General features: G+C 43.6%; 1 protein-coding gene and 1 long non-coding RNA gene across 3 annotated transcripts in view; one reads left to right on the top strand and one right to left on the bottom strand.

The window, feature by feature from the left end:
• Positions 1 to 18,202, top strand: part of IFT80 (intraflagellar transport 80) — a 238,569-nt gene that overhangs the window by 91,157 nt on the left and 129,210 nt on the right. The gene's annotated exons all lie outside the window — the stretch shown is intronic.
• Positions 2,899 to 18,202, bottom strand: part of LOC142296725 (uncharacterized) — a 303,374-nt gene continuing 288,070 nt past the window's right edge. The window contains exons 2-3 of the long non-coding RNA XR_012751690.1: positions 4,881 to 4,944; positions 2,899 to 3,172 (exon numbers count right to left, since the gene is read on the bottom strand). This is a non-coding gene — a long non-coding RNA (uncharacterized LOC142296725). The remainder of the gene's footprint in view (positions 3,173 to 4,880; positions 4,945 to 18,202) is intronic.

Below are 18,202 nucleotides of genomic sequence, written 5' to 3' on the forward strand. Positions count from 1 at the left end.
AAGATTGTTCGCTTTCCTATTTTCCAACTGTTGTACTGTGTGTGTGTGTGTGTGTGTGTGTGTGTGTGTGTGTTGTTGTTGTATATGTACAGTCATGGCCCAAATTGTTGACACCCTTGAAATTGTTCTAGGAAATTAAAGTTCTGTATTTCTCATTACATAGTACACATATATTGTTATACACATGTTTATTTCTTGAGTGCATTGGAACAACACAAAAAAAATGAATAAAAAAGGCAAAATGGATTTAATTTCAAACAAAACTCAAAAAATGGGCTGGCCAAAACTGTTGCACCCTCACCTTAATATTTGGTTGCACAACCTTTAGAATAAATAACTGAAATCAATCACTTCCAATAAACCATCACCAAGCTCCTTACACCTCTCACTTGGAATTGTGGACCGCTCTTCTTTTGCAAACCGCTCCAGGTCTCTCATACTTCTTCTCCCAACATTTCTGTGAGCTTGTTGAAGTATGTTTGGGGTAATTGTCCTGCTTAATGACCTAGCATACAAACTCAGCTTTCTGATACTGGGCACTACATTGTGACCCAAAATCCTTTGGTAATCTTCAGATTTCGTGATGTCTTGCACCCAGTCAAGGCACCCAGTACCAGCGGCAGCAAAACAACCCCAAAACATCTTTGAACCTCCATTATATTTGCCTGAAGGTACTGTGTTGTTTTCTGTGTAAACCTCATTCCGTTTTTGGTAAACAGTAGAATGATGTGCTTTACCAAAAACCTCTTCATTGGCCTCATCTGTCCATAAGATTCTTTTAAAGAAGCATATTGGCTTACTTACATTTTAACAAACTGCAGTCTAGCTTTTCTCTGTGTCAGCAGTGGGGTCCTCCTGGGTCTCCTCCATTAGTGTTTCATTTCATTCAAATGTTAGAATGGACAGTTCACACTGACACTGATGCACCTTGAGCCTGCAGGACAGCTTGAATTTCTTTGGAACTTGATTTAGGCTGCTTATCCACCATCCAGACTATCCTGCGTTGCAATCTTTCATCAATTTTTCTCTGCCCTTCACATGCAGGGAGATTAGCTACAAAGGAATGGGTTGTAAACTTCTTGATTATTTTGCACACTGTGGACAAAGGAACATCATGATCTTTGGAGATGGACTTGTAACCTTGAGAGTGTTTGATATTTTTGAACAATTTTATTTCTCAAGTCCTCAGACAGTTCTTCCCCTCTTTCTGTTCTCCGTGCTTAGTGTTATACACACAGACACACAATGCAAAGATTGAGCCAACTTCTCCCCTCTTTATCTGGTTTCAGGTGTGATTTTCATATTGCCCACACCTGTTACTGGCCATAGGTGAGTCTGAACAATCATCACATGCTTAAAACAAAGTTGTTTACCCACAATTTTGTAAAGGTGGCAAAAATTTTGTCTTGCCCAACTTTAGGTTTTTGTGTGAAATTATGTCCAATTTTAGTTTTTCTTCTGTTTTGTTTTTTTGTTGCTTTAATACATACAAAGAAAATTAAACACGTGTATGACACAACAGGCATAATTACAATAATTTTCTGGGAGAAATACTTAATTCTCTTAAACAACTTCAGTGGTGCTAACATGTTCAGCCATGACTGTATATACATTTTTCCTTTTTTATTATTTTTTTAAAGTCCTTACTTATTTTTCTTCGTTTCTCAGTCAGCAATATCCCTCTTCAGATTCTTTTTATTTTTCCCCAGCCTTTGCGATTTTCTCCAGGTCATTAAATCCTTATTGTATATTTTGGTGAAGACTTCAGTTTACATTTTCTTTATCTATTATGAACAAGGATTCTGTATCCGTGTGTGCGGGGCACTAGGAGTTCTAGAAATATATGTTAGACGTTTTTACAAAATAGTTATTATACTATTGTGGGTTCTCACTCGCCAAAGACATAGTGAGGGGGGGGGGTGTTTAGATTGTGAGCCCCTATGGGGACAGTGATGATCACATCTGTAAAGCGCTGCGGAATATGATGGCGCCATATAAGTCAGCAAAATAAATAATAATTGTAGGGCTGTTCTTTTGGACTTTTTTCAGGAGTTTCCTTCCATCGTTCTGAAGAAACAACATGATAAATCTAAAAAATAAGAAGCGCTGATAGGGTAACACCAGATGACAAGTGTGGTATACAGTATAAAGGAAATATACACTCACCTACTGTGAAAACCGGAGAAACACGAGTATATTGCTTGCAAAAATGATTTTATTGATAACAGTGGCAATTAAAGAACCCCCAAGGGGTTAGAGAGAAGTGAAGAAAGAGAGTGAAAGAGAGGACCAGGAAAAATGGTTATAAGCCAATCAGGGGTATACATATGTCCGGCCAATACAGGGACAGTAAATACAATAAATTGCACAAAGCCCAGGTAAAAAGTTAAAAAAGGACGGACACAAGTTTAAATAAATAACATATATAAAGTGCCTGTGTATAAAGGAATGTAAACAAAGACTGAAAGTGCATGCCAGGGTTAAAGTGCTACTAGTATAACCTGCGCCTCCAAATAAAGGTGCACAATTCAGTAATCATAAAGGTCTCACAAGGCACAGGCAACCATCAGAGTAAATCAGCAAACCATAGATCCTGGGACCAAGAGAAAACACCTACGTACGTTTCACAAGAGTGAGGTAACCACCAGCTTCATCAGGGAAAGAAAGAATAGTGATCCCAGGATGCGATGTGCACTGCTTTAAATCCTCCTTCAAATGCCATAATAGTAAACAGCTGAACGTATTACTCAGACACTGCTGGAGCGGCGCGTGCGTGCAAGGTCCTCCCCGCCCCATCCACCGCATCCAGCCGTCCGGGCACAATGCGCACACGCGGGCGGCACGGCAACAGCCATGACGCCCGCGCATGCGCAGAGGCCCTCAGGACGCCGAGGACGGAGGACGGGGGGAGAGGAGCATGAACGCACGCGCACAGGCAATGTATTGTAATAGAAGTCAGGACATGCAGGGGGAAATATACATAGATGACTACAATGCCACAGAAAACATTATTAATAACAACAGCACATATAGAAAAGCGGCAATTGGTCCAAGGCCATATTATAGTTGCATGTCCATTTTCTTCAAGCCCTCAGGGACAGCCGATGCCATGACATGATGGGGATCAAGACAAGAAAGTCATCATGGTGAATAAAAGAAAGGTAGAATACATCTGAAAAAAAGAAATAATAGAAAAAATAAATAACTATAAAAAACAGATAATAATATCAAAAAACATCCAGGGAAGGGAAAAGGGAAAAAGTGGTAAGAAAAAAATATTAAACCCAAGGGGAAAAAAAAAACTGAAAACCAGAGCAAAAACAAATACTCATAAGAGGGACTCATAAAAAAGATGAGAAACTAATGTTCTCATTAAGACCTTTTGGGGTAAGGGTCCCCAGAACAGCAATCCACCTCGCTTCACAGCGAGCCAAAAGTTTTTTGAGATTTCCACCTCTGTTGCCGCCATGGATAACATCGATACCCCTCACCTTCAATGAACTAGGGTCACAATTGTGATGGTTCAAGAAGTGACGTGGCAGTGTCTTTAGGAGAGAGGCATCTTCCACTGACCTGGCTGCCCCAATGTCCCTCACATGCTCCCTCACCCGTACTCGGAGCTCATGGGACGTGAGACCGACGTAGATGAGGGAGCATGCACATGTGGCAAAATAAACCACATGAGTTGTGCCACATGAGATATGATGTCTAATCCCAAATACACGTCCGCCATCGGCGGAGTGAAAAGTGGCACAACGAAGGACATTGGGGCATGCCACGCAGTGGCCACATGGAAAGCAACCATGATTTGGTCCCCGACTACCAAAGGGATTCCTAATGGGAGGGATGTAGTGGCTATGGACCAGTACATCTCGTAGATTCGGTGCTCTCCTGGAGGTCATAGATGGAGAGTCGGTAAGGAGACTAGACAAAATAGGGTCCGTTCTAAGAACCGGCCAATGCCGTTTAAGGACAGAACGCATAATGTCCCACTGTGCGTTGTAAGTACTAATGAATCTGATCACCGGATCCTGTACAGAGGTTTTCTTTTTATACTGCAATAACTCATTACGAGGGGTATTTTTAGCTCTTAAATACCCATGTTTAATATTGCGTTTACTATAACCTCTCTCCAAGAAGCGGTGACGCAAATTAGTTGATTGTGCCTCAAATTTCTCCGAAGTGGAACAAATGCGCTTCATGCGCAAAAACTGGCCCGTAGGGATAGCACGGATGGTCGAGGGGTCATGGGCTGAAGAGGCATGTAAAAATGCATTAGTTGAGGTACTCTTCCTAAAAACATCAGTTTGTACCATACTACATGAATCAACCGCAATGTTGATATCAAGAAAATCTATATGGGTTTTGCTATATTTGTATGTTAACCTGATACCAAAATCATTGCGGTTGAGATTCTGCATAAAAAGCTCAAGCTCCCCCGTTGTGCCCTGCCAAATCATAAAAATGTCATCAACCACTGATAAGAACAAGATAATGGCGTCTGCTGCAGCCCCATGTGGAAGAGCATTCAAACAGGAGTAGAAAAGGGGTTAACGACGCGCATCAGCCAGATGAAAGATGTAGAGATGTTGATGAATAAATATCTTTTGTTATTTTATCGGTCTATGCGTTTCGAGGTAGAAACCTCTTCCTCAGGACCAGGACATCAACAAAGCAAGTGCTTTGTTGATGTCCTGGTCCTGAGGAAGAGGTTTCTACCTCGAAACGCGTAGACCGATGAAATAACAAAAGATATTTTTTCATCTACATCTTTCATCTGGCTGATGCGCGGCGTTAACCCCTTTTCTACTGTTTGAATGAAGAAACAACATGGAAGTAATAAGATAAGCCATGCCAGTGAGGTCTGGTAGCCACTTTACCTCTAATGCTCCCCACTAAAGAGGAGTAGTAGAATCCGAAGATCCGCTGCTCAGTCAGTCATCCCTGTAGACACACAATTGAAAAGTGAAGAAAAGAAAATATTTCAAGTGTATCGGGTAGCTCTTTTAACTTATCATTTTTCTTAAATAGTTTCTTAGAAATATACGCTATGCTATTCCTCTATTGTTCTTCCTGGAAATGTAGGTAGATATGGTAGATATTTTTGAACAATTTTTTGTTTAAGTCTTCAGACAGTTCTTCCCCTCTTTCTGTTCTCCGTGCTTAGTGTGATACACACAGTGTTTAAAGATAAAGTCTGGCTCACTTTAAAGGCAGGTGCCAAATCTAGATTTGTGCAGTTATAAATTTGACCTTTGCACCAATAAAGACAAGCAGATTGAATTTCAAGTTTTAGGCCTTGTGCGCACTAGGCGTTTTTGCCGCGTTTTTTACCGCGTTTTTGTGCTGAAAACGCAGTGACATTGCTTCCCCAGCAATGTCAATGGGTTTTCATAAGTGCTGTCCGCACACAGCATTTTTTTTTAGCTGCGTTTTTGTGGTGACCACAAAAACGCAGCATGTCAATTATTTCTGCGTTTTTCACTGCGTTTTTCACCCATTGAATTCAATGAGATGTTAAAAACGCAATGAAAAACGCATATAGCCGCGTTTCTATGACTAAAAACGGAGCTATAAACGCAAGGGGTGGGTACTACAGTGACGTGTACAGGAAGAGGATTCCTTCTGTTGGTAAACACAGAAGCATGAATCCTCCCAGTACCATCACCGCTGCTTCCACCTCCCGTCCTGTGCATGTCAGCTCCGTGCGGCGCCATGTCTGGGCGGGAGGTGGAGGCAGCGGCGAAAACCAAAGTGAACAGTAGAAAAAAAAAAATGTCATATATACTCACCTGTCTGCAGGGTCCCGGTGCCATGCCCGCTCCCATCTCCTCCCGGTCCCGCCGCTCTGGCTGTGTGCAGTCTCCCCGGGGCAGGACCTTGCTTACAGGACCTGGCGGTGGATCACCTGATGCAGTCACCTGACGCATCAGCTGATCGTAGTCTCGCCGGCTTTTTCGCGCTCGGCCGGCTATCAGCTGATCCTGCCGTCAGGGGACTTCATCAGCTGATTACCGGCAGCTCCTGCAGTGATCGGACGGGATCAGACTCCTGTCCAATCGATCGCTCCAGGAGCTGCCGGTAATCAGCACAGCACATAAGTGAGTATTATTATTTTTTTTTTTGCACTGATGCATCAGCTGATTGTATAACCGGCTTTTATACAATCAGCTGATGTGTGATGTGATTCACGTAGTTTAACCTGACATCATCTGATCGCTTTGCCTTCCAGCAAACCGATCAGATGATATTGGATCCGGATTGGACGGCGCGGGACCCTGACCCAGGATTACTGCGGAGGGGGGTTTATCTCAATAAAGATGGAGTCACTAATTGTGTTGTGTTTTATTTCTAATAAAAATATTTTTCTGTGTGTTGTGGTTTTTTTTATTATCATTACTAGAAATTCATGGTGGCCATGTCTAATATTGGCGTGACACCATGAATTTCGGGCTTAGGGCCAGCTGATAATATACAGCTAGCCCTAACTCCATTATTACCCGGCTAGCCACCCGGCTTCAGGGCAGCTGGAAGAGTTGGATACAGCGCCAGAAGATGGCGCTTCTATGAAAGCGCCATTTTCTGGGGTGGCTGCGGACTGCAATTCGCAGTGGGGGTGCCCAGAAAGCATGGGCACCCTGCACTGTGGATTCCAATCCCCAGCTGCCTAGTTGTACCCGGCTGGACTCAAAAATTAGGCGAAGCCCGCGTCATTTTTTTTTTTTAATTATTTCATGAAATAATTAAAAAAAAAAGGGCTTCTCTATATTTTTGGTTCCCAGCCGGGTACAAATAGGCAGCTGGGGGTTGGGGGCAGCCCGTACCTGCCTGCTGTACCCGGCTAGCATACAAAAATATGGCGAAGCCCATGTCATTTTTTTTTTCTTTTTGGGCAAAAAACTGCATACAGTCCTGGATGGAGGATGCTGAGCCTTGTAGTTCTGCAGCTGCTGTCTGCTCTCCTGCATACACTAGTGAATGGAGGATGCTGAGACTTGTAGTTCTGCAGCTGCTGTCTGCTCTCCTGAATACACTAGTGAATGGAGGATGCTGAGACTTGTAGTTCTGCAGCTGCTGTCTGCTCTCCTGCATACACTAGTGAATGGAGGATGCTGAGACTTGTAGTTCTGCAGCTGCTGTCTGCTCTCCTGCATACACTAGTGAATGGAGGATGCTGAGACTTGTAGTTCTGCAGCTGCTGTCTGCTCTCCTGCATACACTAGTTCTGCAGCTGTCTGCTCTCCTGCATACACTAGTGAATGGAGGATGCTGAGCCTTGTAGTTCTCCAGCTGCTGTCTGCTCTCCTGCATACACTAGTTCTGCAGCTGTCTGTCTGCTCTCCTGCATACAATGAACATTTTGAAGAAGGAAATGACATCAGACCTTTTTTTTTTTTTCATCAACAATCTTTAATGGCATTGTGCACTGATTAAAAACGCAGTGAGCAAAAACGCAGCAAAAAACGCACCAAATCGCGGCAAAAACGCATGCGTTTTTGCCGCGTTTTTTAGCCGCGGGTGCGTTTTTTTAGACAAAAACGCACATAAAAACGCAGCGTGAAAAAAACGTCTAGTGCGCACATACCCTTACTCTCATCTTCTTTTTCTACATTTTTGTGTGCCCGAGTTATTTTTTGCATTAGTGTCATATACACAGACACACAATGCACAGATTGAGCCAACGTCTCCCCTCTTTATCTGGTTTCAGGTGTGATTCTCATATTGCCCAGACTTGTTACTTGCCACAGGTGAGTTTGAATGATCATCACACGCTTGAAACAAAGTTGTTTACCCACAATTTTGGAAAGGTGGCAAAAATTTTGTCTTTCCCAATTTCAGGTAGAAATTGACATCTGGTTTTTCACTGTTACTTTTTTCAGTAGAAAAGGTGTTAATGCTAACAGAAGACTGGCACACTGTAAGGTTTCAAGAAAATATATATATATTTTTTCCCTTTTTAAAGTGCAATTATATCCTGGGTCCTGTACATTTAAGAAAAGATTTAAAGGGAACATGTCAGGTGCAATATGTACCCAGAACCACGAGCAGTTCTAGTGCATATTGCTAATCCTTGCCTAACCGTCCCTGTATCTAGTAGCATACATAAAGAGATCTTTAGAAGAAGTATTTCTAAAGATCCTTTATGATATGCTAGTCCACCGTCTTAGCATGTTAGCACGCCCACTGAGGTATGCTAACATGCTATTCAATGCCCATTGCCCAGTGTTATCAGTGGTGACACGTATACCTGCAGAATATAGGGTCAGTGCGCATGATCAGAAGTCCCCGCACTTCCGGTCATGTGCACTATGAAGCCGGGCATATGCGTCCCTGCTTCAGAGAGCTATACAAAACGTGATCGGAAGTGTCGGGACTTCTGATCATGCGCACTCAACCTAAAACTCGGCATTCTGAAGCGGTGATAACGGACACAGGTACGCACAGCACTGCTGATGATGACGTTGGGCAATGGGCATTTAATGGACCCGTGAGCGTGATAACATGCTAAGATGGCAGACTAGTCGGGGGATATAATGTCCCTGCGCTCATTAGCATATCATAAAGGATCTTTAGAAATACTTTTTCTAAAGATCTCTTTATCTATGCTACTAAATACAGGGACGATTAGGCAGGTATTAGAAATATACACCCAGAACTGCTTGTGGTTTTGAGTACATACTGCACATGACAGGTTCCCTTTAACAGTAGACAAAATACAATAAACCTGAACTAAAATGAAATATTTTGTTTTTTTATTGATAATAGATATTTTCCCCTAAAATGGACATAAAGTTGGGGTTTAATAAAGCATTATAGGAAATCTGTCACTGGGTTTTTAAACGTAATCTGAGAGAAGCAAAACGTAGGGGCAGAGATGCTGATTCCAGTGATGTTTCACTTACTGGGCTGCTTAGTGTAGTTTTGATAAAATAACTGATTAATCAGCAGTAGATTATCATTAGAGACTACCTGGCGTGCTGCCCGGTAGTCCAGCATATTGATGAGCTTTGTATAACTGCTAGATCTGCAGCAGAGAAAACATTGATTTTATCAAAATAACAGCAAACAGCTCAGTAAGGGACACATCGCTGGAATCGGGGTCTCTGTCCCTACATTATACTTTGCTCCGTTCTAGACGGTTTCCAGGTTCCAGTATCCTGTTTCTTGACTCACTGAGGATGCCCAGAAATCAACGAGTTATATTGGGAATAACACTTTAACTATATGGTATTTTCTCACATTGACTCAGCAACTCTTTATCTTTCTTTTGCAAAGCATCCATTTCTAGAACAGTAGTATTCATAGAAAAGTTTATTTCAAGGCATTAGCTTGTTTTCACTGAACATCACCTGTCCTCACAAAGGGTGATAGCTAGTGATGACCGAGCACTGCCATGCCTGGTGCTGTGTACTCATGACAAGTAGTTGGATGCTCGGATGAGCTAAACTCATGTACCGAGTATAATGGAAGTCAATGGGGAACTTGAGCATTTTTCCACTTGATTTCCCAGAAAATGCTAGAGTCCCCCATTGACTTCCATTATACTTGAGTTGCACCCATCCGAACACTAAGGCAGGCTTTGCACGTTGCGACATCGCAAGCCGATGCTGCGATGTCGCACACGATAGTCCCCGCCCCCGTTGCAGGTACGATATCTTGTGATAGCTGGCGTAGCGAAAATTATCGCTACGCCAGCTTCACATGCACTCACCTGCCCTGCGACCGTCGCTCTGGCCGGCGACCCGCCTCCTTCCTAAGGGGGCGGGTCGTGCGGCGTCATAGCGACGTAACACGGCAAGCGGCTAATAGCGACGGAGAGGCGGAGATGAGCAGGATGTAAACATCCCGCTCACCTCCTTCCTTCCGTATAGCCGCCGGCGGCAGGTAGGAGATGTTCCTCGCTCCTGCGGCTTCATACACAGCGATGTATGCTGCCGCAGGAACGAGGAACAACTTCGTACCTGTCGCGGCAACGTAATTATGAAAAAGTTGGAGCCTGCACCGATGATACGACAACTACGCTTTTGCGCTCGTTAATCGTATCATCTAGGATTTACACTCTACAATGTCGAAAGTGACGCCGGATGTGCGTCACTTTCGATTTGACCCTACCGACATCGCACGTGCGATGTTACAACGTGCAAAGCAGCCCTTATTGCTTGTTATGAGTACTGAGCACCCAAGCATGGTAGTGCTCACTCATCACTAGTGATAACCTGCAGACCCGCCTGTGTCTGACCTCTGATCCTGCAGATAAGGCACATTTTTTATCCTCATTGATAAAGTTTTATCCCAATTTGAAAATGGATCAACCACTCCATTCATTCTCTTTAGGGCTGCCGGAAGAATGTGAGCGCAACGCTCGGCAGCCTCTTAAACTATGAATGGAGCTGCGGTCGAGCAATTGCACTGCTGCTTCATTTTAATGAAGGTAATAGTTACCGTTCCGCTGATCAGTGCGGATCCCAGCGGTCAGACCCCCCCAATCGGGTAAGTCATCACTTATCCAGTGGATTGGTGATAATTTGTTTTCACCAAACAACTCCTTTAATTGCACTCTTTGTGGGCTGGAGTTCACAGTAGGGCAGGTCTGCTTTAGTAAGGCCTCTTTCACATGTCCGTGCATGTAAGGCTAGTTTCACACTTGCGTTGAACGGCATCCGTTGCATTGCCTTGTGTGACGGATGCGTTGCATATAATGGCACAACGGATGCAACAGATCGTACAAAACAACGGAAAGCTTTTTTTTTTTTATTTATTTTTTTTTTCTTCTTTACAGTTTTACCGGCTGCAGGCTATTGTGAACGATCAGCTGATCGCCTGGCTGCCGGGCGCTCAGCTGAGCGCTCTCACATGCTGGCGGCCGGGCGCTCAGCTGAGCGCTCTCACATGCTGGCGGCCGGGCGCTCAGCTGACCGCTCTCACATGCTGGCGGCCGGGCGCTCAGCTGAGAGCTCTCACATGCCGGCTGCCGGGCGCTCAGCTGAGCGCTCTCACATGCCGGCTGCCGGGCGCTCAGCTGAGCGCTCTCACATGCCGGCGGCCGGGCGCTCAGCTGAGCGCTCTCACATGCCGGCGGCCAGGCGATCAGCTGAACGTTCTCACATGCCGGCGGCCGGGCGATCAGCTGAGCGCTCTCACATGCCGGCGGCCAGGCGATCAGCTGAACGTTCTCACATGCCGGCGGCCGGGCGATCAGCTGAACGTTCGGCCACCGAGAAACAAAATAAAGTTTCTGTGATTTAAAAACGGGAATGCGCAGTAAAAAATAAAGGTTTCCGCCACTCAAAAAAAGTTACATGCTGCGTTCCTTCCGCCCGACGCAGCCCCAAAATAACGACGCTGCGTCGTCTAGCGGATGCAATGCTGACACTTGCGTTACAGTGCGTCGTCCATACAAGTCTATGGAGAATAGTGCAGTGCGTTAACGGACTGCGCTATTCTCCATAGTGACGGACTGCGCTGAACGCAAGTGTGAAAGTAGCCTAACACACATGTGTGATGGTCCATTGGGCAGGTCAGTATGTTTTTCCGTGTGTTGTCCCTGATACAGTGGATTATAGCCTGTCGTAAAGCAGCCTCTGTGCTGACAAAACTGCTGATAATTCAATTTCTCACAGCCTAAATTTTGCATTCTGCACTATTTTATTAAAGTATCCGCTGCTCAGCCCCTGTAGTCTTAATGGAAATCTTATCTTTACAGACCAGGGCCCCCCAAGCTTTTTTGGATGGGGCTCAGCATCTCTTGGTCTATTGTTCTATTACTTCATGTCTCAATGTGTAATTGTTCCCCGACTAACTCCCAAAGTGGCTGCTGCAATCGAAACTATTCCATATGCAATAACCAGGGGACCACACTCGGGGTCCTGACCCCCACAGCCTGTGCACCTCTTGATTAATCTTGAGAGGTAACTGTATCTACAGTTGATAAGCTCGTTTTATTTGCACATATACTGAATGGAATGATCTTTGTCTGCAACGTATCATATTTTTGGTCTCGTTAATGTCAAGTATTGACTTTATAGCTCTTTTCCAATGACATAATAAAGCTTATTTTGTGGAAAAGATGATGACTTTGTAACATGACAGAGGTATCATCTGCAAGATCTTATTTACTCTTCTATCCTGGGGTTTGTAGATTGTTTTCTCAAAATATCAGGATACTGGCTCTGGTGAGAAGCTTGATAATATACATGAAAGTCCGGTAACAATACATCGTATCCACAGTGTTTATTTATATTGCTATATAATAACGGTGGCGTGCTGCTAGGCTATTAAACAGTGTTTAATGATTAGCAATGTGTTTTTTTTGCTGTCAACTTCCTATAGGCATTGATGTAATACCACCACTATAAAAACTCAGATGTACAATAAAGCTCAAAAGTTTGGACACTCCTTCTCATTCAAAGACTTTTCTTTATTTTCATGACTGAAAATTGTAGATTCACATTGAAAGCATCAAAACTATGAATTAACACATGTGGAATGAAATACTCAACAAAAAAGTGTGAAACAACTGAAAATATGTCTTATATTCTAGGTTCTTCAAAGTAGCCACCTTTAGCTTTGATTGCTGCATTGCACACTCTTGGTGTTCTCTTGATGAGCTTCAAGAGGCAGTCACCGGAAATGGTCTTCCAACAGTCTTGAAGGAGTTCCCAGAGATGCTTAGCACTTGTTGGCCCTTTTGCCTTCACTCTGCGGTCTCGATTGGGTTCAGGTCTGGTGACTGTGGAGGCCAGGTCATCTGGTGTATTTTTAGTAAAATAATAATTTTTAGTACAATTAATTCAATTAAGTAAATTTGCTTCAGGTTATAATAGGCTGAAAGTAAGAAGAAACCTCATTCACCTTACAATGCCAACACCAGTGCTGACCTGCACTACATGTGATTGACTGTCTTGTAGCGCCTCCATCCATGGCAGTGCAGTACTACAGGTATTATGCTGCTCCCTGCCGGTACTACACCAATGTGTGACTCTACCACATGTACTGTATTGCACTACAGTCTACCACTACTACATGCACTGCACTACTTAGAGTAAGGAGTGAACCCTCCGAAACGCGTACCGTATTACCATTATTTTGCCATGAGGCGGTTTTAATATTATGGAAGGATGTCTATCTTTTTAATTTTTGATAAATAAAGAATTTGTTTATGGATTTGCCAGAACTGGATGCTGGATTTTTTCCTTTCTGCTATTTCATGTACTGCACTACTGTCTGCCACTACTACATGCATTACACTACTGTCTACCATGACTTCATGCACTGCACTTCTGTCTACCGCCACTACATGCACTGCACTACTGTCTAGCGCTACGACATGCACTGCACTACTGTCTACCGCCACTACATGCACTGCACTACTGTCTAGCTCTACGACATGCACTGAACTTCTGTCTAGCGCTACAACATGCACTGCACTACTGTCTACTGCCACTACATGCACTGCACTACTGTCTACCGCCACTACATGCACTGCACTACTGTCTAGCGCTACGACATGTACTTCACTACTGTCAACCACTACTACATGCCCTGCACTACTGTCTACCGCTACTACATGCACTGCACTACTGTCTACTGCTACTACACGCACTGCACTACTGTCTACCGCTACTACACGCACTGCACTACTGTCTACCGCTATTACATGCACTTCCCTACTGTCTACCACTACGACATGCACTGCACTACTGTCTACCGCTACGACATGCATTGTACTACAGTCTACCGCTACTATATGTACTGCACTACTGTCTACCGCTACTACATGCACTGCACTACGATCTACCGCTACGACATGTACTGCGCTACTGTCTACTGCTACGACATGCACTGCACTACTCTCTACCGCTACTACATATACTGCACTACTGTCTAGCTCTACTACATGCACTGCACTACTCTCTACCTCTGCTACATATACTGCACTACTGTCTAGCTCTACTACAGTGCTTTGAAAAAGTATTCATACTCTATGAACCTTTCCACATTTTTTCACTTTACAGCTAAAAGCTTAAATGTATTTCATGGGATTTTATGTGATATTCAGAAACTAAGCATGTACGAGTATTTGTGAAGTGTAAAAGAAATGACAGATGGTTTTCTAAATATTTTAAAAATATACTTATGAAAATTTCGATTTTTAAGAATTGACCAAAGGTGCTCAATGGGATTGAGGGCTCGTTGTAGCGCTCACCTTTTCTTCTCAGGACAATAATTTTTACAGATGACCAAAAGTAATCTGAAGGTTTGTTTATTTAAAAAATACAATTCCCCCAGTCATCTACTGTCCAATCTTTATAGTAACTGCAAAGTTATTTAATCTGATGAAGCCCCCTTCAGATGTTTGGGACATCTGGAAGAATAATTGTATGGAGAATAAAAGATCAGCACCACCATGAGTCTTGTGTCATGCAAACAGTAAAACATCCTGAGACCACTCGTGTGGGGTTAGTTTTCATCCAGGAAAGTGGAGAGCTCACTAACAATTTTGCCTAATATCATTGCCAAGAATAAAGAATTGTATCTAATCATCCTTCAAGAGCAAATTCATCACTAAATTGCTCCTGGATCATTGGGAGAACAATGCTTTATCTAGTATCATAGAGACCATGTCACTAAGCAAAAGTAATAAATAATTTTGTGAACAAAACATTGAACTTATGGGACCATGGGAAACTCCCCAGATCTCAATCTCATTGTGAACATGTGGTCAATACTCAAAAAGTGGGAGGACAAGCAAGAACACAGAAGTTGTGATAAACTCAAGCACTTGTGATACACAAGAATGTGTTGACATCACTCAAGATTTGGCGCAGAAGCTGATATCCAGTATGTCAGGGCGAATTGTAGAAGTCTTGAAAAATAAGGGACAACAATGTAAATATTGAGTCTTTCCAAAAATGTAATATTTGTCAATATAAGTTTAAAAACATAAATTCTTTCTATGGTGACTAAAGTACACTATAATCTGACTAAAAGATCTAAAAACACTGAAGTGGAAGACTTTGTGAAAGCCAAAATTTGTGTAAGTTTCAAAACTTTTGACACAACTGTAGGCAGTTCCTGCATGACAAATGCATGGATGTTATTGACTGGTCCGGACGTTCCCCAGACCTGAATCTAATTAAGAGCTTGTTAGTCTTTATGTATCCGCTCTTCTGACACCACCGTGTGATGCTACAGATTGTCTATGGGCTCACTTATTCAATGATCCTGGTCTGGGAGGAGAGACTCTTGGACACCATTTCCCGTCCATTTAATAAGCAGACTACCTAGACATTGTCAGGACTGCATGCAGGAGCGTGAGGCCACATACAATACTGAGTTACATTATGAGGTTGCGAGATAAAATTGTGATTCTGATTTCTGAGTCACTTCTCGCTGATACAGTGGGCAAAATATAATTTGATACTCTTATGATTTTGAAAGTATCCCCTCCTACAAAGAATGGAGAGGTCTGTAATTATTTTATCATAGATATACCGTATTTTTTGCTTTATAAGATGCACCTGTTTATAAGACGCACCCCCAAATTTGGTGAAGGAAAAGAGAATTTTTTTTTAATGTTAAATGGGGTCCATCTTATAATGCCAGTGTCCGTCTAACAAATCATATAGGGTATATGTCCCTCATAGCCCCCATCCTAAAATTAGCCCCCTTAATCTGGATATGGCCCCTTTATATTGAATATAGCCCCCTTGTGCTGGCACACGTTCCCCTGTGCTGCCTATGGCCCCCTATGGATTGCACACGTCCCTCTGTGCTGCCTATGGCCCCCTATGGATTGCACACGTTCTCCTGTGCTGCCTATGACCCCCTATGGATTGCACACGTTCCCCTGTGCGGCCTATGGCCCCCTATGGATTGCACATGTTCCCCTGTGCTGCCTATGGCCCCCTATGGATTGCACACGTTCTCCTGTGCTGCCTATGACCCCCTATGGATTGCACACGTTCCCCTGTGATGCCTATGGCCCCCTATGGATTGCACATGTTCCCCTGTGCTGCCTATGGCCCCCTATGGAGTGCACACGTTCCCCTGTGCTGCCTATGGCCCCCTATGGATTGCACATGTTCCCCTGTGCTGCCTATGGCCCCCTATGGATTGCACACGTTCCCCTGTGCTGCCTATGGCCCCCTATGGAATGCACATAGTCCCCTGTGCTGCCTATGGCCCATTATGGATTGCATATGTTCCCCTGTGCTGCCTATGGCCCCCTATGGATTGCACACGTTCCCCTGTGTTAGATATCGCCCCCATGCTGCTGCCCATCGTAAAATAAAACACTCTTTCCTTACCTCCTCCAGCGCTGATCTCCCTCCTGTCTCCCTCCGTGCTTCTATTCCTCCACTCCCTGGTTCTTGGTGCCGGTCATGTGATCGGCACAGCAGAGTGACTTCATCTCTGCGTGCCTGATCACAGTGGAAGCAGGGACACCGGGGAGAAACGCTGGATGAGGTAAGTAAAGTTTTTTTATTTTAGGATGCGCAGCAGCATGGGGGCCATATCTAACACAGGGGGGGCATGTGCCATCACAGTGGGACGCAGGCTCATATAATATGCACCGCTCCTCCACGGTGATGGACAGCGGCTGTGCATATTATATGAGTGGGAGCAGGAGATCTAACGCTGCCGCCCGCAGCATAATATATATATATATATATATATATATATATATATATATATATATATATATATAAATATAAATATATACACCCCTCCCCCCCGTATATTCGGCTTATAAGACGCACCCCCTACTTTCCCCCAAAATTTGAGGGAACAAAAGTGCGTCTTATAAAGCGAAAAATACGGTACTTCAAATGTGACAAACAGAATCAAAAGAAGAATCCAGAAAATCGCATTGTTTGATTTTTAAATAATTAATTAATTTACATTTTATTGCATGAAATAAGTATTTGATCACTTACCAACGCGGAAGAATTCTCGCTCTCAGATACCTGCTATTATTTCTCTAAGAAGCCCTCCTACTCTACATTTATTAAGTGTATTAATTTCACCTGTTTGAACTTGTTACCTGTACAAAAGACACATATGTTACAATCAATCACACTCCAACCTCTCCACCATGGCTAAGACCAAAGAGTTGTCTAAGGACACCAGGGACAAAATGGTAGACCTGTACAAGGCTGGGATGGACTACAGGACAATAGGCAAACAACATGGTGAGACCGCAACAACTGTTGGCACAATTATTAGAAAATGGAAGAAACTGAAAATGACTGTCAATCTTACTCGGTCCGGTGCTCCATGTAAGATCTCGCCTTGTGGGGTAAGCATGATTCTGAGAAAGTTCAGGAATCAGCCCAGAACTACATGGGGGACCTGGTCAATGACCTGAAGAGGTCTAAGACCACTATCTCAAAGATTTCCATTAGCAACACACTACATAGTCCATGGCTTAAAATCCTGCATGGCACACAACATCCCCCTGCTCTAGTACATGATCCAGGCTTATTTGAAGTACACCAATTACCATCTGGATGATCCAGAAAAGGCATGGAAGAAAGTCATGTGGTCAGATGAGACCAAAATAAAGGTTTTGGCATCAACTCCACTCACCATGTTTATTGGAGGAAGAAGGAAGAGAACAACCCAAAGAACACCGTCCCAACCGTGAATCATGGAGGTGGAAACATCATACTTTTAGGGGTGGCTTTTCTGCAAAGGGGACAGTGTGACAACACCCTATTAAAGGGAGGATGGATGGGGTCATGTATCGTGAGATTTTGGCCAACAACCTTCTTCCCTCAGAGCATTGAAGATGGGTCATAGCTGGGTCTTCCAGCATGACAATGACCTGAAACACACAGCCAGGACAACTAAGGAGTGTCTCCATAAGAAGCATTTCAAGGTCCTGGAGTGGCCTAGCCAGTCTCCAGACCTGAACCCTATTGAAAATCTTTAGAGGGAGCTGAAACTCAATATTGTCCAGCGACAGCCCCAATACCTGAAAGATCTGAAGAAGATCTGTATGGAGGAGTGGGCCAAAATCCCTGCTGCAGTGTGTGCAAACTTGGTCAAGAACTACAGGAAACGTCGAACCTCCTGTAATTGTAAACAAAGGTTTCTGTACCAAATATTTAGTTCTGTTCTTCTATTGTATCAGATATTTATTTCATGCAATAAAATGCCAATTAGTTACGTTAGAATCATACAGTGTGATTTTCTG

The sequence above is a fragment of the Anomaloglossus baeobatrachus genome, chromosome 3 (assembly GCF_048569485.1).
Source record: "Anomaloglossus baeobatrachus isolate aAnoBae1 chromosome 3, aAnoBae1.hap1, whole genome shotgun sequence".
Classification (NCBI taxonomy): Eukaryota; Metazoa; Chordata; class Amphibia; order Anura; family Aromobatidae; genus Anomaloglossus; species Anomaloglossus baeobatrachus.